Source organism: Electrophorus electricus, chromosome 5, assembly GCF_013358815.1.
Source record: "Electrophorus electricus isolate fEleEle1 chromosome 5, fEleEle1.pri, whole genome shotgun sequence".
Taxonomy (NCBI): domain Eukaryota; kingdom Metazoa; phylum Chordata; class Actinopteri; order Gymnotiformes; family Gymnotidae; genus Electrophorus; species Electrophorus electricus.
Genome location: NC_049539.1, coordinates 21989811 through 22015607, shown reverse-complemented (window position 1 = coordinate 22015607; position 25797 = coordinate 21989811). Strand labels below are relative to the sequence as shown.

The window sequence follows — 25797 nt, the reverse complement described above, 5'->3', positions numbered from 1 at the left end:
TCCATGAGGACACTTACCCTCTATCTGTAGACTCACATCACAGATGTCTTTCCCATTACAGCTGCAGGTGTACCAGGTCTTCTTAGTGTAATCGGCATCAGTGATGGTGAGGGAGAGATCTCCCTTCAGGTACTGATCATGGGACATGTGAAATCCCTCCCCTGACTGGCAGGATGTCTGGTTACACTGAGCCAGAATGTCAAGTTGTTTATAGGACACAGTCCATGTGACCAGACCAGAACACGTCTGAGTGCAGGGGAGAGTAGCAGCATCATGAAGATTCACCTTTACTGAAGGAAAAGAGCCTGAAAGAGACATTAAGAAAAGAGTTTAAAACGTTATGAAAGTTTATGAACTCTTTAGAAGTTTCGATATTTCTGCATATATATGAACTAAAACTTCAGATTGTCAAACAAGTCCTGAAAGTGGATAAAGACAAACAAATCAAACAAAAATATTAGACTGTCATTTATTTATAGAGGAAAATGACCCAATGTTTCCTATCAATGCAATAAATATCAACTTGTAAAAATATTTATTGTTCTTTAGAATGTTAATTTATTTTTTGTCATATCCATGCATGATACAGCATATATAATACATCCCACACTAAAATAATTCCCTACACAACTGAACCACAGTCCCTCAGTGGCTTTTAATGAAAGCAATACAGATCTGATATTTTATCAGGCAACATTCAAATGCAAGATATCAGTATCAGATCAGCAGAGAAAAACTGGTATCATGCTCTCTCTATAAATAAAGTAAAACTAAAAATATCAACCCATTCAGTCAGGCTACTTAAATATTCTTGGATACTCAAACATGCATTTCTATGTAAGAGCAGAACTGACTGATACTGCTCATTAGTACGGCTGCAGGGACATCTGTGCCTTCTATGTCTGTGTCTACATGACCATTCTGGTGAGCTTTTAATTAAAGGGTTCTGAAATGCAAGTCTATTAGCAAAATGACAGGGAATCTGTCCAATTAAATTCATGAATTAAATAATTTTGACTCTGGGGGTGGGCCTATAGCAGCCTGGCCCTTCTCCGTGTTCTCCGTGTTATTAATAAAACACTACTGTCTATGTACATGCTACCTTAGCCAGCTGACTCTCAATTTTATGTAATATAAAGATGATTAAATAATACATAAAGGTCAAGCAAGTCCAATAGTTCAGTTAACACACCAAAATCAAAGATGAAATTCTGATGACCTAAGAGAACCTGTTTTGACCATTTACCTGCTATGACTGTCAGCAGCTGTAACAGCAAAACAAAGTGACATCTGCTGCAGAATAGCATGACTGAGGAGACAAAAGAGAACCAGTCAGTACTGTACAGAGGAGACAGGAGAACCCAGTCAGTACTGTACAGAGGAGACAGGAGAACCCAGTCAGTACTGCACAGAGGAGGCAGAAGAACCCAGTCAGTACTGTACAGAGGAGACAGAAGGACCCAGTCAGTACTGTACAGAGGAGGCAGGGGGAACCCAGTCAGTACTGTACAGAGGAGACAGGAGGACCCAGTCAGTACTGTACAGAGGAGACAGGAGGACCCAGTCAGTACTGTACAGAGGAGACAGGAGAACCCAGTCAGTACTGTACAGAGGAGACAGAAGGACCCAGTCAGTACTGTACAGAGGAGACAGGAGAACCCAGTCAGTACTGTACAGGTAGGAGCAGCTGAGTAAATCTCACAGTGATCACTATTAGGAAAAAAGTCACTTATTTACAGTACCCTGATTACACCACCTGCCATAAAAGAAACAGGACTAAAGCACCATCTATCCCACAGTAGAAACAGGACTAAACCCTACTACACCTCAGCAGCACAGTAATCCTCCTTTACCAGAGGGGGTTAGTCCAGGGTCCAGAACATCACAGTCCTGCCTGCCAGTACATTGTGTCACTGTTCAGTTCCCTTATTTGCAGCAGTCATGCTGTGTTTGATATTTCTGGCAACACTAAACTACTCATCAGACGGGACTAATTTTCCAGTCATGTATGTAAAGCAACTTTACCACAAGACCTCTAGAGTGTATGACAGACTCACACACAGGATCAGAAACCTCAGCATAAATTACAGACATGTCAGTGGCTACTGGATTTACGTGTTACCATCTCACTAAAACATCCACGTGTGATACGTAGCTTTCGTTGAAAGAAACCAGTAAATATTTTTCACATATCTGCACAGAATTACATACGTGTAGGGGAATTTACTTAAAACTTCTGAAAGGTCATTTGCCTCCTTAAGAACTTCCGTGATTGGAGAAAAAAGCGCCAAAACTTAACAACCCCCGAAATTACAGAAAACCGCCATTTACAGCAGGAAATTAAACTTGAAACTTGAAACATGAAACTTGAAAAAGGTGCAAGAATTTTTGCAGACGCTGCAGTAGGTAAAATGACTGACATGGCGAGAGTAAAATCACTAAAGAACGAGGGAAATTATTACATTACCGCACCTGGCCATGTCAAATGAATCCTGTCTGAATATTCTTAACACACATGAGGTTCTTAATCCGGTTCTGGGGACCCACCGCCCTGCACAGTTTCCCATCTGATCCAGCTCATGAAAGACTTCATGACCCAGAACACCTGAAACTCTCCGCCTGTGGATGCACTGTTACCAGTCTTAAATGTACGTGGCAAACACGGAAATAAACCTGAAACAGTTTTTCTTTGGGCTGATAAGATGTTCCTGGCGACATGCGGAATCAATTAGTCTGTAATGCACCTATAAAACAGGAGAATTGTAACGGTCAGTAATTTGCGGACTGTCCCCTTAAGTTACGTTTACGTAAAAGGCGTGTGCACGTAGGCCACGCGGAAGAGTTGGTTTTGTACTGTGCGTGACGGACGTTGCTGGACCCAGATCTTCATTTATCGTTATTTACTTCTTTAGTAACGCATTATGAGCTTTGGATGTTTTTACAACTCATGTATGAGCTGTCTACAATACTCCAGGAGCCAGCCTGTGTCACGTGGTGAATAATCCAGCAAGTTTACTACTAAACTAAGTGATTCTGCTCCGCATCTCCTCCACGTGCTTCACACGCTTCTCTCTACCAGTTCCAAAGATCTGCTCATCTGGGTTGGAGTATAATTTAAACAGGACTAACTCCAAGCGTTACAGTATGTACTAAAGTAGACAGTTACTGTATGTGCAAGGCCGGTGTTCTTAATAAAGTGACCGGTGAGTTTATGTAGCAACATTCGTACTTGGGCTGTTTATCTAACGACCTCGGAAATATTGTTCCGGAGAAAAATGTGATTTAAAAAGTAGAGGTAGTGATACCCACTGGTTAAGTACAGAATGAGACAGTGTTTTTCAATATTATTATTATTATTATTATTATTATTATTATTATTATTAAGAATATTTTGAATATTATTATTTAATAGCAATAAAGGTTTGTACGCCACATGGACATGACCTCCTACCAAACGCATTTACTGAGGTAACTGCACGCAGGAGACACACAGTCCATCTACTGAACTGCAGCATAAGAAGGCAGAACAGCTACTATCGCTCAGTGCACGAGCTAAAGTCCCTAAATGAACACATGAACCCGTTCAACAGTCCGCGAGACCAACCAGAGTTCTTAGCAGACATGCAAACTTTAAAACAGCTGCACTAAACATTACATATTAACTTATTATCTATGTAGCTGGCTAGTTGCGTTCATAAATCAGACTTTCTGACAGCTAGCGCGCATATTTGGACGGTAATCAGAAGTACATCGACATACAAACACTTTTAAACTCACCGCTAAATGTCACACTTGAACCTCGCGCTTCAGAAATGAAACCAATGGATTTGTGCTCGTGCTTGATTCATTCTAGAGTGACCACAGAGCCGGAAATAGAAAAAGCGTTTTGAAGCTTGAACACTTTTAACTTTTACCATCAAATAAGGTAGAGTATTTTATAAAAGCACTATTATAATAATAATAATTATTTATAATTCTTTAATTTCTAAAGTCATAAATTGATGGCATTTTATCAGTTTTGTTTAATGATAAGCTGTTCACAATTTAGAACTTCAATTTAAAATATATAAAATATTTTTGCTCTTAAATGTGACTTAGTAAGATGTGTTCTGGATGCATTCTAAATGTATTCTGAATAAATTACTGTTTTATGTATTGTAATAGAATACATCACATTATTCAACCATCAAAGTATTCTGCCAAACCCTGGATGTATGTACCCAAATCAGCAATGAGATTTTAATGACATGCACAACAGTCCATTTGGTTTTATTAGTTGCTTTTATTGAAACAACAAATGTCATGCTTTTCGATGCAACAGAACAGTTTTAAAAGCTGGAAATAAATACATAGATAACTAACAAACTACCTAAATAAATACTACTATATAGTAGTATTAATACGTACTACATATGTAATGATGAGATACAGGATGAGGTCTGTACTACATATGTAATGATGATGAGATACAGGATGAGGTCTGTACTACATACGTAATGATGATGAGATACAGGATGAGGTCTGTACTACATACGTAATGATGAGATACAGGATGAGGTCTGTACTACATACGTAATGATGAGATACAGGATGAGGTCTGTACTACATACGTAATGATGAGATACAGGATGAGGTCTGTACTACATATGTAATGAGATACAGGATGAGGTCTGTACTACATATGTAATGATGAGATACAGGATGAGGTCTGTACTACATATGTAATGATGAGATACAGGATGAGGTCTGTACTACATATGTAGTGATGATGAGATACAGGATGAGGTCTGTACTACATATGTAATGATGAGATACAGGATGAGGTCTGTACTACATATGTAATGATGAGATACAGGATGAGGTCTGTACTACATACGTAATGATGAGATACAGGATGAGGTCTGTACTACATATGTAATGATGAGATACAGGATGAGGTCTGTACTACATATATAATGATGAGATACAGGATGAGGTCTGTACTACATATGTAATGATGAGATACAGGATGAGGTCTGTACTACATATGTAGTGATGATGAGATACAGGATGAGGTCTGTACTACATATGTAAGCTGCGTCACATCCCAGTGTGCTTCAACGAGGGTGAAAAGACTGATGATGATGATGGTGATGATGATGGAATATTGGAGCACTGTGTTGTAGAGTAAATGTCTTTCAACAAACATTTTAGGTATAAACGTCAGTGCCTTCAGTGTCCTACTTTGGAACACTCTTCCTATATGACTGAATAATTATATGTTCCTGTAGGCCTGAGTAACTTTTACTCTCTATGTTCCTGCATGTTTGAGTAATTATTATTGCACTGTATATTCCTGCATATCTGAGTAATTATTATTATTATTATTACTCTGCATTGTCACGGTTGTCACCTCCCTGTCATCTCGGTCACTTTAGCAATCCTGTCAAGCTCTGTTTTGGCTTTCCAACTTGGTTTTCTTTCCATGAGCTTCTTTGTTTTGATTTTTCTGTTACTCCCCCTTGTCTGGTTGTTCTGCCTGTTTTCTCCTGTTTCTAGTTGTTCCTTGTTAATTCGTGTATATGTTCCTTGTTAACTCGTGTGTATATTCCTTGTTAACTTGTGTATATATTTCTAGTGTCTCTCCAGTCTTGTCGCTGGTTATTGTTCACTCAGCCTGTGTTCATTGTACTAAGCCTCCATTTATACTAAGGTCCTATCATGTTTGCTGTTCATGTCGCCTGTGTTCTTCATTTCATGTTGTTGCCTTGTAACCTGTTCCCAGTTGTGTTTCTGTCAGTGTATTGGTTCTATCGTGTTTAGCTTTCATTTTCTTTATCTTTTGTGGGTCTGTCCGTCTCAATATGTTGACTCATTCCACTGACCCTGATTTTCTGTTCCAGTGTGTTCCAGAGAGCTTGCGTCCTCTCATTGGCCTGTTCCAATATTCTCCAAAACGCCGCAGAGCACCATTGGTCTGTTCCAACGTGCTTCTCCAATTTTTATTGGCTCTCCCGTTGCTGTCCCAGCATCCTGCCACACTTCTGACTTAAAGCATTCGGTAAGTGAAGCCAGGCTCCCTTTTTTACATTTTCCCTTCAATTTGTTGCGCTCAATTTCTTTCTATTATTCCCCATCTCGGTACGTCCAGACTTTACTGTAAAAGTGAGATTTAATGGGCAAAGTTAGTGGCCAGACCAACAGACCGAGCTAACTAGCTGCTCGTTAACCTGTCTGTGTCGGACACAGTGCAAGTTTTCTCTCAGACATCTTGGTTATCAGTTGTGGGTGAATGAATGAATGAAGTTAATGAAGTCCTTTCCACTTCATCTGAAGTTAACATTTGCGGTACAATGACCTGTGCTACTGAAAATGACTGATTGTTATTTCAAACAACAATTAAATAGCACTTAAGCTTCACTAGCTGGGGATACAGAGTTATCTGGTTAACTGCAAAGAAGCTCCTTTTATCAAAGTCCATTTTCAAACACATGTTATTAACACAGTCCTGAGTAATGTACATTAATGCTGATTTAAAAAATGTTTAGGCATCAATTTTAGCATTAATTTTGGTTTGTTTCTCTTGATCCCTTAGAATGTTTTCCAAACTGGCATCTCCATATTCCAGGCCAGTGCCTGTGAGGGTGAGGTGAGTGGCTACATATACAGCTGAGAGAGCAGAGACATACACATTAGTGGAAGGTGTGCTGGTTAAGTCCACCAAGAGGGTTGATACTTGTGCTCTCTCTGATGGGGAGCATTTTGTAGTGGCCCATTTAAAAAAATGATGATTGTCATCGAATTGGTTGTCTTATTTCAATAGTTACAATTTATCAGAAAAATATGGTAGCTCTAAAATGTATTTCAGTCCATCCACAGGAGTGTTTATAACAGATGAGGTCACGGTATCTTTAGATCTGGAAGTATAATGCCGCAGTGCTGTCTGTCCTCCCTCCCCAACCTATAAAGACCTTCCTGACTGGAAAGCAGACTAGTGTGCACTCTCAAGGAGGGTTGTCAGTGTAAGTATTATTTGTAAAAATATTAGCCTAATTAAATATGTGCTATGACCCTTAGTGTCATAAGAGATAAATTTAACCTTAATCTTAATCTGCACATATCTTATACCGACCCTAACAAACCATTACTGAAATGACAAACATGATACTTGCACAAATGTTTGTTTTTAAACTCTAAACTCGATTGACTGTTTAAATCTTGTCCATTGGTGTCCTCACAATAGCAGAGTGTAAATGAATTTTATATATTGTATCTAAGAACATTTATATAAATACTGTCTATGAAATCATTTCCAAATATCATATGGCTAACAATACACTTTCTTACATAAACTGTGAGTCAGGGAAGCACCACAGCAAATGTTGATTTTGCCTTTTAATACAATGGCATCTTCAGTATTTGAGAATGTAATTGGATGTGGTCTATTAATTATGTATTAAAACAATTAATATTATGTTAAATAGCCTCGTCTTTTTATTATTAATTTGTTTTTTAAAGTTGACTACCATAAAACTCCAAAAGATGGGGCCGTTTCAGCCCGACCACTTGGGCTGCTTCCAGGAAAAAAGCACGCATGTGTCTCTCTGGAGAGAAGTTGCACTACACAAAATCAGCCTGTCGGATGACCTGGAAATCAGCCATCTCTATATTAGAAAAAAACAAAGAAGACATTCAGTTTAGTTCCACTACCCATACAGCTATGAAGGTAAGTCAGTTTTTTCTCTCTTTTTTCCTAAATTGTAAGTTTGTAAAGGTGCAGGTGGAAAAGGATTAAGAAACTAAAGATTTTTATGGGCTAGCCAAAATAAACTTACAAGGTATAGCAGCAGCTGTACCTTTGGGACAAGTCCAAATTGACTCAGGAATGTGCTATCAATCATTTTATGTCTACACAACTATAATTTACTTATTCCATGTGCCAGTGCAAAGCAATATGATAGATATTTAAACGAGACCTAATTAGCTACTGGCTGAATCATAAGAGAGTATTCCACAAAATTGCTTGTTTTTGCAAGTTACACTGGCCAACCAGCAAAAATCTATACACTCTCCAGCCACATTAATAGAAACACCTACCTTGTAGATACAGCTTGTAGATGTTCAGTTAAAGACTATATCCTGTCTGTTTCCATACACGGTTTAGGTTAACCATCGTCTAGTACATTATGACTTGTCCGTTTCTGATCCCAGGTCAGCAGTATTTTATTTTTCTTAACCTACCAATGACACTGGCACATATGAAACCCCGGCAACACTACTGTTACTGATGTTTCACAGCACTGCCACTGCCATGACAGTGCTAACACTTTGTTGAAAATGGTTTATAATCTAAACAAATGTCTGGTTAGTAGTGTTCAGAAACTGACCATTGATGATCTGAACTCTGTAAAATGCAGTTATAAGCTTGGACAGGTACATAACAGTACGCATACAAAAATATTAACTAGCTAAAGCCTATTTGTATCTGGGTAAATGAGACAATGTCTCAGCCCTTTGTTAATATTATGCTTTTATAATCACTGCGTTCAGATAATGGTGTGTTTCTCTTTCCATAGGTTCACAGATAGCGTTAAACTTCATATTTCCTAATGTGACAGACGAGGGCTAAGCAGGACACCCACACTCACGCAGACTTGAGGGAGGAGGGGCCATACCGGGACAGAGCCCCCCCTCAAGGGCGTGACTCCTGGCGCGTCAGCCTACCGGGCTGCGGCCCCGAGACCAACGCCAAAAGGTGACGTTGAAGGACCAGACAACCCGCCACGGGCCAGCGCAAACAGGGCAGCGGGGGAAAGACAGGGACCAAGACGATGACAGACAGGGACGCACACACTAAGAGGCACAGACACAAAGAGGAACAAATCGACCGGTACATTTAGTGTAATCGGGACAGACACGATGACAGGCACAGGCACATGAATGACCCCACACAAATTCAAGAGCCCAGGGAAGGGGGGAGGAACTCCAGCCAGTCCCCCAGTCGTCGGCTGGGTCAAAGACTGACCATCCTGGTGGGAAGTGTCCCTCGCCAGCCTAGGTAGCGGCCACTGTCCCAGTTCTGGTACTGGTGCCTCTGCCTTTTTGCCTGTACAAGGCTTCGGCGTAGGTGCATACGCTCTAGAGCTCCTCGCCTCAAGCGGGGGAGTGTCCATATTTGACAACAGTGCCTCCCTGCTAGCCGCCTCTGTTCGCTAGCTCGCACCTGGGCGGCATGTCCTGGGTGGTGCCTTGGGTGCTGGAGGCTCCTTGCTGTGTGAACTTTTGGTGTCGCTGTGGGAGAGAAGATCCCTATGAGGGTACTCTACTTCCATAGAAGTTTCCTCCTCACAATCGGAACAACTTTCCGACTGCAGACAGACGTCGCTGCACTCCTCTGTCTCTCCATAATCTTTGTCTCCCATATGATCGTCCAGGTAGGGATCGTAGGAACCCAGCAGACTCCATCTCCCAGTAGCGGTCCTCCTGATCCGGCTGTTCTCCATAGGACTCTGCACCGTTCGAACCCAGACCATACACAGGGCCCCCCCAAAATTGTTCAGCAGGTTCCTCCCTCCCGGTAGTTCCTTGGAGCGAGGCCAGGATGAGGGAAGGCCTCTCCGCTGGACAGTATGAGTCCACAGAGTCCGACTCCGAGTACTGGAAGGCGTTGTACTAGTCCAGGTCCCCCGCCGGGGGTTCCGTACACCTCCCTTGCTTCCGTACCTGGATCTGCACCTGGAGTCAGGAGGGTGCCCAGGACCACGGGAGACCTCACTACACGTGCTGTGGGAGGGCATTGACTTCCCTTCTTTTCCTTCTTCTTTTTGCCTTTCCCAGGCATCCTTGGTAGGTCGGTGTTTCTGTGACGGACGAGGATAAAGCAGGATGCGGGGACGAGGCACGTCGAACATAAGCATACGTTTTATTTACACATTAAACATACACGTATTAACACTTGGATCAAACACCGACAACTTTGACGATACGAAACGAGACTTATATACACTCATGACAACTACACACAACAAGGGTCAGGTGCACAACACAAGAGGGCGTGGCAATACGAACACACAGACACGCTCACGCACGCAGACTTGAGGTGGGAGGGGCCGTACCATGACACCTAAAAGTAAGATGAAGCTTTCATATTAATCTGTGACTGTTATAGTATTTAGCTATAGCTGTTAGTAGTGATACTGTAGCCTGTTAAGGTAACTTTTTGTCAAATTTCTTATTTTGTTTGTCTTTTGTTACACTGCTTGCAGGTTTAACAGCTGGTGAGACACTTGACGGTTTGTGTAAGTGCAATTTGATACAAATTCATAATTCATAACATTGACATGTGGGCCTAATTATGTACTGTATGGAGTGACCTTAGTATGACATGATGGAAATGAATGTGTCTCTGTTCTGATGCTTGTTTGCAGGTTGCCATTACACCTGCAGTCAGTAGATCAAGATGTAATAAATTAACTTATAGGTGTATATGGAAGCATCAGATAGCTCACTCGTTCTTTCAGTAACTGTTCAAAATGCACTCTTCATATAAAGCAGGGTCATATGAGTTGAAAGAAATCACATAAAATGTTTACAAGCATTTAGTATCATTTAGTTAATAGACATTGTTTGCAAGATAAAACATATTGTTTTAGACATTTCATAAGTTTAAATATTTCTCTTTTGTGTTTGTATGTCCATAGGTCTGCCAGTTCCATTAAAAGTGAGTAGAAAGTTTCTGCATAACTGGGGTTCCATTTCTGCATAACTAGGGTGGTTCTGAAGTTACTGAGATTGTTCATTATATGAAAATATCAGTGTACTTAAACATGTAAATGAACAATACATATATGAAATTTAAATGCTTTTGTCATATGAGCATTGTTGTGCACAGACCAATGGATCTTGACCTGTACTCAGTGCAAGACATGTTGGTTAGTCACCTAACTTCAGAATGCATAGTCAGTTAACTTCAGAATGCAGTCTTTTTACAACTGGTCATATGTCATATTGGATTCTGTTTAAACACATGTAATGCAAGGGATCCCTAATGCATATGTATACTCAGGGTATTTGCTGCTAATAAAAGGGTAAACACACTAAGAACATATTAATTCATAACGGATAATGCATAACATAATTATGAAATTTTGGTCCACAGTCAAGTTCCCCTCTATGCTGGACTTTAGCCTGAGTATTATTGACACTTACCTCTCTATTTTCACCTGAGCATCTGTATTTGATAGAGACTACAAAGCACTTCTGTAAGTCATCAAATGCTGTAAATGTACACTGATGTCCACATTTATATTTCTGTAGTTTCAGATTACCTCACGTCATCTCAGTGTCAAGAATTAAATTTGTGGCTTGGCCTTTTTTTCCATCTTAAACACTTCATAAAACTGTCATGACTTTTTACCATCTAAATGTACATGTGCAGGGATAATGCAAAACCTTCAGTATTCAGCCACCAGAGCAACTGTGGCCAGTCTGAATGTAAGATGAATTAAATGAAGTAATTTGACTCAAGCATTTCTGTGAAGAATTTTGGCTCTTATACAATGATGACGTAATGTGGGGAAATTATTTGGCTCTTACACAGTGACATTAGAAAAAAGACAAATGACAAGTATAGAAACACTGGCGGTAACTGCTAACTATCATGGAACGCTCGCCTCCGCAAGTCACGTGGTTTGGCCCGCCACGTGCAGCGAGAGGATCTGTGTTTATGGCCACGCCTGCACACACCTGCACCTCGTCTTGTCTAAATGTATATAAACCCGTGTCAAAGTGTGCAGTGTGTTGGTCATTGTTGATGTAGTGTGTTGATGTTTGTTTGTTAGCGTCCAAATGTGATATTAGTAACCTTGTTTGACTAGCTTGTGTTAATGTTAAAGTCATTAGTGTTAAGTGTGTCTATGCTGGTTGTTAATGTTATTTGTGAGTGCCACCATCGTCTTTATGTTTTGTGTCATTAAATGTTTCACAAGCCGTGAGAAGTCTGTGCGTCCTGCTCCACGCCCTTCCGTGACGTTACAGTAATGAAAGGGGGCAACTTGGTGACATTAGATTAAAAGCTGACTACAATATGTCTCAACAGCTAAAATATCATGTTTAAACAGCATTTATGTAGGGTAGATTTAAAAATCAGTTTATTATTTTTATATGACCTAAATCATGGACTATCTATTAGTATAATAAATGTGGTTGCTAAGGTGTTACCAATTTGCTTCTATGGTCTTGATAGGTGGTTGCTATGGAGTCCCTAGATGGTTGTTTTGGATGTTGCCAAGATGTTGCTATGGAGTTGCTAGGGTAAATGTTGTGGGATATTTTGTTGTGGGGGTAAATTTGGTTGAGGGTTAAATGGCTGAGTGGTAGTTGAAGATGAGGGGTTGTTTAATGTTTTTTTAATGTTGATACTGTGAAATATCAAATGCAGTTTACATATAAAATGAAATCCTGAATACTATTGAGCCATTCCTAGGTAGTTGCTATGTGGTTGCTGTGGAGTCCCAAGTGGTTGCTATTGTCTTGCTAGGTGGTTGCTATAGATCTTGATAGGTGCTTCCTATGGTATCCCAGGTGGTTGTTAGGGTATTACAGAGTGGTTGATATGGTCTCACTAGGTTGTTGCTGTGGTATCTCTGGTCACTGCTATGGGTTCCCAATTGGTTGCCATGGTCTTGCTAGGAGGTTACGATGGAGTGTCAAGTGGTTGCTAGTGTGTTGCTATGGCTGTGGGGTGGTTGAGGATGAGTGGGTATTTACCTGTTGGGGTAGTTGTGATTGAGGGCTATTAGTGTAATGGTGTAACTGTTGCTGAGGGGTTTTTAAGCTGTGGGGGAATTTGTTGAGGGCAATTTGGCTGATTTGGTTGTTAATGAGGGACTGTGGGGTAATTTGTGGTGATGGCTAATTGGCTGTGGCGAACTTGAGGCTGAGGGGTTATTTAGCTGTTGGATAGTTGTTTTTGGTTTATTTATCTGTGGAGGTACCAGTTTCAGCAGTGTGTGCTGTTTTGTTGTTATGGTATGAGATTTTGAGTGTTGACAGTATTTTATTGTAAAAATCCTTTAGGCATTACACTCATACTGTGTACAACATCTGCACCTGTATCAGTCCAGCACACAGAAAACAAAATGAAAAACCTTTCACAGTTTCCAAAGAGTTCCATGTTTAATGTGTAGATTTGTACAGCGAGTTTAACACAGTGAGGTTATGATTGCATTGTGTGTGTGTGTGTGTGTGTGTGTGTGTGTGTGTGTGTGTGTGTGTGTGTGTGTGTGTGTGTTCGTGAGGTAGTGTATACTGCGAGAGATGTAACGTGTGTGTGTGTGGGTATGTGTTTTATACTCAACAAGCATGTGTGTATTATGATGTTCACCAGTTGTGTGTGTAGAGGAGTGTGTGTTTCCCTGCAGACTCTGGTGTTGCTCCAGGACACAGGAGGCTATCCTAGCTCTCTCACACACACTGAGGAATGAGACCACCAAAATCTAAACCCTGCATAGAGGGACTCAGTGAATGTGGGGTGGAATGTGTGTAAGTGTGTGAGTGTGTGAGAGGAGACACTGTAAAACGACAGAGTGCTGGCAGGCCAGTCCAGATACACTCCTACTCTGTTGGAGCTGGAGGTGGGAGCAGAGATGTCAGTTCTCTTCTTATTGTGCCAGACAGTGTAACTGTTGTCATAGCAGTACAGACTCCAGGACTTTACATTGAATTCAAACACACAGTCATCTGTGACTCCTTTCCTGCTGATTCCTTTATATGTCACTGCTATAGCAGCATCTTCACTCCACTCCACCTCCCAGTAACAGCATCTATATACTGGTCTATGGTCTATATACTGGGACCAGATGAACAGTGTGGTGGTCACATACAGCCAGTGAGGGTTCCTGGATGCTCTATTGGCATTTTTATAGACGCATGACCATGGTCCAGGATTTTATTTCCTCTGGTAGGGCAGGTAATGTACTGCTGGACATCTTTGATAGTCTCTCTCATATTACAATGATTAAAATCTCCCATTATGAAGTTTGGGGCGCCAGGAGAGAGAGTCTGAAACTTGTGTATGACTCTGTAGATCATATCAGCAGTGTGTTTCATGTTGGCTTTTGGATGTTGTCACGTATGTCCACCCTCCTGGCATCACTGTCTCCGTGGTTTCCCGATCGTGTCTGTTTTCTTTTACTTCCTAGTTGTTCCATTTCTTGGTTTCGTTTTCTCTGCCCCTCATCTGTTTTCCACACCTGTTCCTTGTTTCTAGTCTTGTTAAGTTCCTGATTTAAACCGTCTTACTCTCTGTGTCTTGGCTGTTTATTAAATGTGGTTGTATTGGATGTTTGAATGTTTGGATATTTTTGAAAGCCCATATCTGTATCTGTAAGTTTGTACTCTGTGTATCCTAGTCTGACTGTTTGTCTTAGCCTTCGTGTTTCCAAGCCTCTGTTACTGCCTGCTTCCCTTGTTTGCCTTCATGTGTTTTGATTTATAATGTATCCCTGTAAATCTCCGTGTTGGCTCTATGACCCTGGACTATCCTAATGACTACGACTCTGGATTTGCCCTTAATAAAGCTTGCTCTTCTCCGCACATGCGTCTGCCTCCTTACCACTCACCGTTACAGATGTACACAAACAGTTAAAATATTTGAGGAAGCACACAGAAAAAATTAAATGGACACACCAACGCAGGTAGATGTTCAATGTGTGCAGTGTATATGGGAATGGAAAGCTGGTTCTCTCTCTCTGTGCCACCAAGACGGTTTTACGTGGTCGAGCGCCAGTGAGTCGTGAGAACAGGCATTTCCCTTTTTATGTTACCGGTTGTAACTTTAGTAACTTTTTTGTTTATACATCAGATTAGATTAGTTAACTCTTTCCTCTCACCTGTGATACAACCTCCTCACTCCTAGAATTAGTTCCCCCTTCAGCTGCTTGGTTTCCCCTTTTCCCCCTGACACATCTATTGCACTTCACTCGTGTTCTCTCACCACGACTCTTGTTTGATTAATAAGTTTAATTCGTTGGTCTTGTTTGGTTGATTAGATAGTAGTAGATTGCTGGTTGGGCATTCCCACAGGTTGCTTAACACAGTTTCACTTTTCTTTTTTCGTTATTAGCCTAGTTAGCTACTTTTATTCACCACAAATCATCAGTGATCATTTTCACATGGTTATGATAGTTATAGTGAGTCTAGTGAACTAGACTCATTAATAGAATCCTAGTCAATGATTGTTTTTCTTATCTCTGCTTATTCAATAAACATACTTTGATTATAACGTGTGCGAGCCCAGAGTGATATTATAATGTTTGGTAGACGCCCGCAATAATGACATATCAGATTGGCGACTCTCATGATTCGAGACTGAATTATTAATCACTAATAAATTATTTAAAATTCATTAAAAAATGTCCCTGTTAATCAGGGTCGTGCCCCAATTAACCTTATCAACTGTTACTGACAATTTATTAAAATGTTTAACCGCTACACTTTCATACACACACACACACACACACACACACATTGACACACTCTACACCTTTCGCTTTCTCTCACACAAATACTCTTACACACACTACATTTCTCTTTCTCACACATACACGCTACACATCTCTCTCTGTCACACACTCTCACTTTGTCTCACGCACACAACACTCACACGAACACACACAATCCACCTCTCTCTTTCTCTCTCACAAACACACACACAAACATGCACTGTACACCTCTCTTTCACATACACACTTCTTTCACACACACAACCTCTCACACACTCTTTCTTCATTCCGACACACAATACACCTGTCTCTCTCTCTCTCTCTCTCTCTCTCTCTCTCTCTCTCTCTCTCTCTCTCTCTCTCTCTCTCTCTCTCTCTCTCTCTCTCTCTCTCTCTCTCTCTCACTGACACTCACACACAGTATAAATGACAATCTGTAAACCAGCACTCTGATGCTCCAACAAAGGACACCACACACACACACACACATACGCACACCACACACAATAAATGATGCTCCAATAAAGGACTGAGCTGCAGTTGATTTCTGTACATATGACATAAATACTGTTCTACAAGTTACACATGCTGTGGAATCATAACCTCACTGTGTTAAACTCTGTACAAATCTACAGAAATCTTTCCAATCAGGTGGAAATCTTTGGAAACTGAAAGGTTTCTCATTCTGTTTTCTGAGTGTTGGAGTGACAGAGATACAGATGTACACAGTATGAGTGTAAAGTCTTGTGACAGTTACCCTCCACCACAGTGTGTACATATGGACTGTGCTGGAGATACACATGTGCTGTGTGTGTATATATGTGTGCATGTAAATGAACACACAGGAATTGTTTGGTAAAACTTTATTGATGATGTGATTTATTAAGTGATGGTTAACATGGAAATAGTGTTATTTAGTGAGGACCTGCAGAGGAAGAGAAATATTGTTCTTATAATATATTACTAGAGTTTAAGTATAATCTGGCCAGGAACGTTTGTATATTTTAATGAAGTAAGTAAAACAGGTTAAGAGAAAAATAACTTACCTGTGAATTTTTTTTGTGGAGAAGCTTCCATGTTGTTTTGGAGGGAAAATAATTTCCTGTTTTTCCTTATATAGATTTCTAAGGGAAATTCAGTTGAGTGTTTTGAAGTTGATTGGGGTTGGAGAATTTATGATTGCTGCATTTTTTTACTTGAACTTACATTTTCTTACTTACTCTCTCTATTTCTCTCTCTCTTTCCATCTGGAGTTTAGGTCCCCATGCGGCTCACCCTCTTTCTCTCTCTCCCTCTATTTCTCTCTCTCACTCCATCTGGAGTCTGGGTCGCCATGCGGCCCTCCATCTCTCTCTCTCTCTCTCCATCTTTCTCTTTCCATGCAGAGTCTGGGTGCCTGTGCACCCATCCCTCTCTCTGTTCCACTGTCTCTCCCTCAATCTGGAGTCTGGGTCGCCTCCCTCTCTCTCTCTCTCTCTCTCTCCCTCTCCGAGACCTGGACTCCAGATGGAGAAGTGGGGGAGAGAGAGAGAGAGAGAGAGAGAGAGAGAGAGAGAGAGAGAGAGAGAGCCCTACAGGGACCCAGACGGAGAAGGACAGAGAGACATTCTGAGATTTCTCAATAAAGTTTAATAATCAATTATGATATTCATACACATTCAAACACAGCATACAATTTCAAAAAGGAAAAAGAACATTTAAATTAAAGAAACACCAAAACCCACTTCGTCATCTGTCACAGAGCACAAAACATCATTGTAACCCCAAATATTTCCAAAAGTAGTCATATCATTCATAGCAGAATAAAACTTAAAATCTAACACTATACGACTCTTCACCAATCTTTTAAACACATTTATAATACTACTGTCTCTCTGACCCTCAATTAAACACTTCCTACTGATCCACACTGCCATCTTAGATTGCCATAAAATGAAATTCAGAAGTTGACATTGTGCTTTCTTCTTCTGTGTGCAATTATACCCACAAATAAAGAGTGCTCCCTTTTGTGAGACTGTCGTTCATAACCTCCAGCACATCCTCTCCAACCACACACCAGAAGGATTTGTAAAACTCCACTGGCAGTCCATCAATACCATCAATACCAGCTTCCATGCTCTGAAGGACATCCTGCAACTCCACCAGGGACAGTGGCCCCTCGAGACCCAATACAGCCTCTTCTTCTACCTGAGGAGAACCATCTAAGAAAATATTTTCTGACTCTTGGTGTGATTTATATTCACTGATATATAGCCTAGTGTAAAACTGTGCTGCTCTTCTATGAATCTCCACAGGATCTGAGAGTACAGTACCAGACTTCAAGGCACATATCCATCTCCTCTGACCATTTTTATGCTCCAAACCAAAGAAAAACTTGGAGAGACCATCTGTGTCACATTCTGAAAATGAGAAAAGACCAGGGCCCCCTGTGCCTTTATCCCAAGCAGGTCGACTACTTTAAGAGCCTCAGTATCCTCCACTAGAAATTGTGGAACCCAGCTGTTGGGAAGGGGCAGAGCCATGGCCCCAGATGTGACATAGCCACGCCCCCAGACATGGTTCTGTTGTGACTAAGAAAAGCTTTACCTTCTCACTCTCTCAGCCAGTTTGCTTCATTCTGTCTATCACTCTGAGTTTCTACGTCAATTCCTTTAAATTTGATTAACTGAAAAAGCTGTGTTCTTTTATTCACATCCCCAGCCCCATTAATAAGGAGTCGGACACGCGCAGAGAAGAGCGAGATTTATTAGGGGCAAATCCAAAGTCGTGGTCATTAGGGTAGTCCAGGGTCATATTACCAATACGGAGAGTCAGAGAATACATGATAAATAAACCAAGGGCTAGGATAAACGAAGGGAAGTAATGAAAAACCAAAAACACACAAAGGCAAACAGGGAAAGCAGGCTATAACAGAAACTAAAAAGTAACATACGGAGGCTAAGGAAAAACAAAACAGCTAGAATCAAACAGGCTAACAGACAGAGAGGCTTAGAAACAAAGACGGGCTTGCATACATCCAATACATTCAAACATTCAATATATTCCACACAAATGCTTGCAATGAATAGCAAAAACACAGGGAATCAGACATGGTTTAAATACATGAACTTAACAAAGGGACAGGAGTGAGCAATCAAACGAAAGGTGGAGAAAATGAAACTACGGCATGGAACTAAAATACACAAGACAGAGAAAACATGGAACATGGAAGCTGGGAGGGACTAACCGTGACAGGATACAGTTACAAATACTTTCATTTCTACATTCTCCTCATCAATGAATCTTCTGTGCCCTCTCTCCTCTAGACCTGCAAAGTCTTCCCCATGTGCTCCCTGGCTTACACTCTGCTGCCACATAAGAGAACTAAGGAGGGCAGTGGAGGAAACCTCACCTAGATTCAGACCTCAGCTCATACCAGTCTCTCCTTTTCAAGTTCTCACTGGAAGTAACATCTGCAAATTCAGAGAAAAATTTGAATCATCAGCATGTGATCCATACAAGCTTGTCACTATTTTTTCTTCTCTCCTTAATCTTCCCCCTCCCCCTCCTTCCTCATCTCTTACTCAGGAGGATTTCAGCACCTTCTTTGAGGAGAAGGTTGCAGCAATCCACCACTGCTCTTCCTCTGTTCCCACTCTTCCAACCAGTGTGCATTCCCCAACATCCAACTCTCTGACTTCTTTTTCTCCTCTCCTCAGATGTAATTCTTCAACTCCTGACTTCCAGCAATCCAACTACATGTCTGCTAGATCGAATTCCTTCCACTCTGTTCCAGACAATCTGCTTCCTTTCATCTCTGTCATCATCAAAAACTCCTTATCTTCTGCACATGTGCCAACTGTATTCAAAACCACCAGGGTGGTACCAATCCTCAAGAAGGCCACACTCGATGGCTCCAATGCTACCAATTACAGACCAGTATCACTTCTCTCTTTCCTTTCAAAAGCCTTTGAACAAGAAGTTTATAATCAATTGTCTCTTTTCCTCACCCAGAACCAGTTGCATGAGCCCAATCAGTCTGGCTACAAACCAGCACATTCTACAGAAAAAGTCCTCTTAGCAGTTATGGAGAAACTTCATGCTGCTAAAGTTGCCAAGCTGTCATCTGTTTTGATTCTTCTAGACCTTTCAGCAACCTTTGCCACAGTAAACCACAACATTCTCCTCTCTGTTCTCTCCAGGCTTGGTGTGACTGGCTCTGTATGGAAATGGTTTCAGTCCTATCTGGAGGGACGGTCCTATCAGGTGACATGGAGAGGATCCACATCCAAACCATGTAGACTCACCACAGGTGTTCCACAGGGTTCCACAGTATTGGGCCCCCTTCTCTTCTCTTTGTATATTCATTTTCTTGGAAAAGTCAAATCTCTCATGGTTCCTCCTATTACTGCTAAGCTGATGACACTCAATTACATCTTTCTTTTCCACCCTCTGACACTCAGGTCTCCAGACGTATCTCAGCATGCTTGACTGACATTGCATCATGAATGACAGCCCACCACTTGAAGCTCAACCCCAGTAAAACAGAGCTTCTATACATCCCAGGTACTCCCAACCCTTACCATGACATCACAGTTTCCTTTGAGAACTCCCTGGTATCACCAGCCGAAGCTGCCTATAGCCTGGGTGTAACTTTGGACAACCTGTTGTCGTTCTCATGTTTCAAATCTAACCCGGTCTTGCAGATTTCTCCTTTGTAACATATGAAGAATTCAGCCCTTTTTCTTGCAGAAAGCTGCCCAGGTACTTGTGCAGTCTCTTGTGATCTCAAAGCTCCACTACTGCAACTCGCTACTTGCTGGTATTCCTCTAAGAGCCATCAGACCTCTACGACTGGTCCAGAATGCAGCAGCACGACTGGTTTTCAATCTTCTGAAGTTCACACGTTACTCCGCTGCTGTGCTCCCTTCATTGGCTTCCAGTAAATGCATGCATCAGATTTAAAACCTTGATGCTTGCCTACATAAAAAATGGTCCAGCCCCTCCATACATGAAGTCAGTGGTCAAAGCTTGAAATACCATGCTTCAAGTCTCATGGAAGACAAGCATCAAGAGTATTCTCTGGCTCCCAGATGGTGGAATAAACTTCCACTTGCTGTCCGGACAGCAGAGTCCCTTGCAGTCTTCAAACGCAGACTGAAGACCCATCTATTCGTTTTTTATTTATTTAAATGACCACTGACCTTGCTCCTATATTGACTAACTAAACTAGTACTTATTGTAGGGTATTGTTTATAACACTGATGTTATCTAAGAAACTAGTACTTGTTGTTTATTACACTTACACTTAGATACAACTTATGTATCTTGTACTTCTAGGCATCAGCAGTGATCCCTGTATTTCTACAGTATACTAGCTTATTTGTATATTGGATTCTAACCTACTCTACTGGCTGGGATGTATTTTATGAGTAAATGACAAAGCATTTTATAAGTCATCTGGATAAGAGCGTCTGCTAAATGCAATATATGTAAATGAGCTTTGTCTTCTTGTCTACTCTGGTTTGCTGCGTCTGATCTTTATCTCGTGGTCTCCTCAGGTTTGTTGTGTCAGATTTTTGTCTCGTGGTCTCCTCAGGAAGCCCCGAGTGGAGAATGTGAAGAAAGCAGCAGAGCAGATGGAACAGGAGGCTCCAAAGCCAAAGAAGAAAGGGTTCCTTCCCCAGAGCAAGAAACGCAAAAAAAGCAAGAAGCTCACCATACTGGAGGGAAAAGACACTACAGTCGCCCCAGCAACTGCAAGGAGAGGGGTGGAAGGGGGGAAGAAGGAGGAGGAAAAGAAAAGAGGAGAAGAGGAAACACAGACTCCGCCTCCTGTTAAAAAGGCCAAAGCTCAACAGCCACAGAGCAAGAAGCAGAGAGGGAGGGACAGACAGCAGGTCAGCACTGAGTGAGGGACACACAGGGACTGAACAGAGGAGCAGGACAAAGACTCTGAAATGAACCTGTGTAGACCAGTGCACATCAACCCTGCTCCTGGAAATCTGTCTCCCAGCAGTTTAGCCCCACCCCCTGCTCCTGGAGATCTGTCTCCCAGCAGTTTAGACCCACCCCCTGCTCCTGGAGAGCTGTCTCCCAGCAGTTTAGCCCCACCCCCTGCTCCTGGAGATCTGTCTCCCAGCAGTTTAGCCCCACCCCCTGCTCCTGGAGATCTGTCTCCCAGCAGTTTAGTCCCACCCCCTGCTCCTGGAGATCTGTGGCAGTGGTAGCTCAGTGGTTAAGGTACTTGACTTGTATTTGTAATCGGAAGGCTGCTCGTCCAACCACTGTGGCCCCACCTCTGCCAAGTTGCCACTTATTACTAAATGTACTAGAGTACAGTGGTGATTTGTGTTTTCAGATCAAGAATCATAATTCTTTTCAGATCAAGAATGCATAATACTCTTTTGTGTCTAACTGGCTTATGGGTGTGTTGTGAGAAGTGTCTAAGCATAACGTTAAAGCATGAAGTGAGGCGAGGGGATGGATGCAAGTGCAGAGGGGGTTTATTAACAAACAAACATAAATAAACATAGTTAAACCAGAATAATAAAGATAATGAAGGTTAGGGCACAAAACAACAAGAATCTCACATACTGAACGAATCGAAGGACACACCAGACAGACATGGTTCACCAAACTTACAACCAACTAGATGAACCAAAATAACCGACAATGTGGGAAACAAAACACAGGGCTTAAATACATGATCCAATGGACGCTAAACAAGACACAGGTGTAAATCATGAGGGGTGGAGAAAACGAAACGAAGGAATGGAATAATAACAAGGAAGTAAAGGAAAACAAAGAGACGACAGGGAAACCATGAAAATGGGGACGCCAGGAGGGTGGCCAATCATGACACTAAGTGAAGCTTTATTTTCTTTTCACTTAATGTACCAAAGTAGCGTATTAGACTAGTAGGCTACGAGTTATAACATCCCAAATGGAAGAAGATAACCTGCTTATACTGCAGTTGTCAAGACTGTTACTTTATCATTTACTATATCATCCATCCAGAGAGAGAGAGAGAGAGAGAGAGAGCGAGAGAAAGAGAGAGAGATAGTGAGTGAGTGAGTGTCATATGGCATTTAAAATGGATAACGTCCTGGGTCTCTGAGGGGCTTAGAGTGAGTGTTACTAGCCCGTCAAGGGATAGCATGTTACAGATAGTACACTATCTCAGATTGAGGAGAGATTCACGTTTGTACCAAAAGGACTGACCATGGGAGGGAAAATGTTTGTCATTTTTTGTGCTCATTAGAGTGAAGTGGCCATTGTGTTTGAATCAGGCCTGCCATGTATTTTATTTTTGTGTTCTGGTGTAATTAGTATGATTATGTGGGATTTTGTTTGGTGGGGAATTTTAGGTTTATGAAAGGAATAAGCTGAGAATAAGTTTGTTATATCCATTTTTATCTTCTCTTTTCTGTTGTTATATAGAGATCTGTGCGCTAAAAGGTAATATCGAATAATTAATAAATATGTCATATGCAAATGTATGACATCCCACTAGTCATTAATTACACTCTGTAGTGAGGCTAGAAGTTCTCAATGGAATCTGGCTGTGGACTGCTATAAAGGACACCTAGATAGCTTACTCATAGATAGCTCACTTAATAGTTGAATACAGTTTTCATATGATGAGGAACCTGTGTTTGGTTCCTTCTTCTAACAGTGATCCAGCTGTTATTTATTCTTACTGTCTTGCATCTTTATCTCCTCTGCATGGCATTTATTTAATATAAAATGTAAATGATCAACTGTTATGTAACCAGCAATGCTAATACACATTTACTGCTATTCTTTTACTCTTAGACTGTGTTCTGTGTTCTATGTGTTCTGTGTTCTACGTGTTCTATGTTCTGTGTGCTCTGTGTGTTCTGTGTTCTATGTGTACTGTGTTCTATGTTCTGTGCTCTGTGTGTTCTGTGTTCTATGTTCTATGTGTTCTGTGTTCTATGTTCTGTGTTCTATGTGTTCTGTGTTCTATGTGTTCTGTGTTCTATGTTCTGTGTGATCTGTGTGTTCTGTGTTCTATGTGTTCTGTGTGCTCTGTGTGCTCTGTGTTCTATGTGTTCTGTGTGTTCTATGTTCTGTGTTCTCTGTGTTTTATGTGTTCTATGTGTTGTGTCTTCTTTGTGTTCTGTGTTCTATGTATTCTGTGTGTTCTATGTATTCTGTATTCGGTGTTTATTATACAAAATAATCTTCTTATTTAGGACTCCTAAATTTGTCTTACAATGTAGAATATTATGTGTTAATGTTATATGGAGTTATCTATTGTGATTGTATCTAATGTGATTTAATAAGAAGTTTGATTCTCTGAAAAAATCCACACCAAATGTAAAACCTCAAACTGGTAGTTATGTTTCGCATGAATTTAATTGTGTTATTATTATTATTATTATTATTATTATTATTATTATTATTATTATTATTAAGTATGCCATGTAGTTTTCTGATGTACCAAATACAGGTAAACTAATAAATAACTTTTCCACAATACTTGAAATAAGCACACACACACGCGCCCGCGCGCGCACACACACACACACACACACACACACACACACACGCCCAGCATTCAGCCATTAAGAAGATTCTTTATTTGTCATATGCACAACATGGTATGAAAGTCCACACACTTACAGGCTTATTGTGAAGCTGATTATCTAAATTACAATCATTCGTAAGTTAGATCTACAAACAAAATGGTTTGTTAAGTTCCGAAATGTTTCAACGTGCCGACATAGTGGAGATTTACGCTCAGCCTAGCCGCAAAACAAGTCCGTGTAGGCGGGACTGTGAAGCCATTGGCTGCAGTAAAATGATGGACAGCTAACTTTGGCTGATGATTGTCTTAACAAAAAATGACTAGAATAAGAAATGTGTAATTGGCTTCATACGAAAATGATTGACATGTGCTCTACTTACGCCCACTGATGTTCCTGTAGTTAGTTCCTTCTCAAGAAAACGGAACTATTTTCTGAACTGTCACCATTATTGAAAGTTGGGCAGATTGGAGATATTTAAAATATTTAAATAGACTAAAATATTTCACGGTAAGTTCATCCTATTTGTTAAAATGCGATGTCGGTGCAGTTTAAACAGCGTGTCTTGTAAGTACATAGTTGTGTGTTTAAATCGTAGGTCCACCCAAACGTGGATTAAATGTAAAAATTAAAGTCCTGGTGAAGTTAACGGTACGCATCTAAAATGACGGACACTAAAATGGCCCAGTACGATCGCACAGTTATATTTTTAAAAATATTTAACTGGCTCAGATATACGTTGTCAGTTATTGTAAATCTCGATTTTAAGTCGTAGTTAGTCAGTAATCTTTCCAAATGCTCCCAGTTGTTTTTTACAGTTAGTTTCCTGTTCAGTTTCAGCCATTTGTAGTGTTGTCCAAATCCTCAGTGGACAGTTCAGATTCCCTGTATAGTTAATTATCTGTATTATTAACTATAGTTTGGGATCGGACGGTCAACACTGACGTTTCTACGCTTGTTTGGAGTTTCTGTAGCGCAGCGCTTTGAATCACTGATCCGAAGTGTTGCGCAAAACGGCCATGTCACGTGACCACGGCTAAACGAAGCTTGTGTTTCTACAGGTGTGATACAGAACCTGCCGCTCCTGTCTTTGACTGACAGTGTCTGAAACAAACCTGATCACACATTTGTCTCAGTCACAAACCCTATTAATGCTTATAAGTCAAGAAAACGCACCCCAACTTTGAGGATTTTGTGAGAATAGAGAATTTGAGAGATGGAGAGATTCAGTGTTGTCTAGATAGAAGGTTATTGATACGCCAGATTCAGAAAACCAGTCATATAAACTTAAGGTCAGATTCACATGCCAGAATGCCTAGATCTGCAAGACTTTCCTGGAATACTGGATTTTAACCTTTCTTGTACAAAGTGTTCGCTTGGAAGCATTGCAACAAAACCAAACTCAAATAAGGAAAATATTCTTTATTAATTCTTATGAATCCAACAAGATATTTGATTGTGTGGACTATGAATCCACAGTGCCCCTTAGTGACAGTAACAGGTTCTTCAACCGGAACTGTTCTGAGTCCCTCTTTATAAATGTATGTTAACTTTCCCTGTCTTTGAAAGGCTCTGAGCGCGAGCAGAGACGGAGTCCCAGTATGGTGAATGCAGTTTACCTATGAATTAACCCTGTCATTGCTGTATTCGCATATTAACCTTTATACTTGCTATTATGTGATTACCTCTTCATTTCAAGTATAATAGACAGAGGAAGACTATTTGATCTATTAATATGAGAACAGTTATAATATTTGTGTAATAATCATGCTTTCTCTTAA

The 25797-nt window shown here is 40.8% G+C and overlaps 3 long non-coding RNA genes and 1 pseudogene across 3 annotated transcripts; 2 read left to right on the top strand and 2 right to left on the bottom strand.

Annotated features, from left to right (window-relative positions):
* LOC118241459 overlaps window positions 1–25797 on the bottom strand; it is a 239885-nt pseudogene that overhangs the window by 128864 nt on the left and 85224 nt on the right.
* On the bottom strand, window positions 266–3890 carry LOC118241395. The gene is made up of 3 exons (XR_004776046.1): window positions 3778–3890; window positions 1247–1309; window positions 266–305 (listed from the first exon to the last, which is right to left on the bottom strand). It is a non-coding gene; the product is annotated as an uncharacterized LOC118241395 (long non-coding RNA).
* LOC118241401 lies at window positions 2750–6602 on the top strand. The gene is made up of 3 exons (XR_004776054.1): window positions 2750–3203; window positions 5883–6040; window positions 6575–6602. It is a non-coding gene; the product is annotated as an uncharacterized LOC118241401 (long non-coding RNA).
* On the top strand, window positions 6963–11639 carry LOC118241400. Its single transcript, XR_004776053.1, has 5 exons — window positions 6963–7001; window positions 7498–7705; window positions 8556–8734; window positions 10245–10277; window positions 10680–11639. It is a non-coding gene; the product is annotated as an uncharacterized LOC118241400 (long non-coding RNA).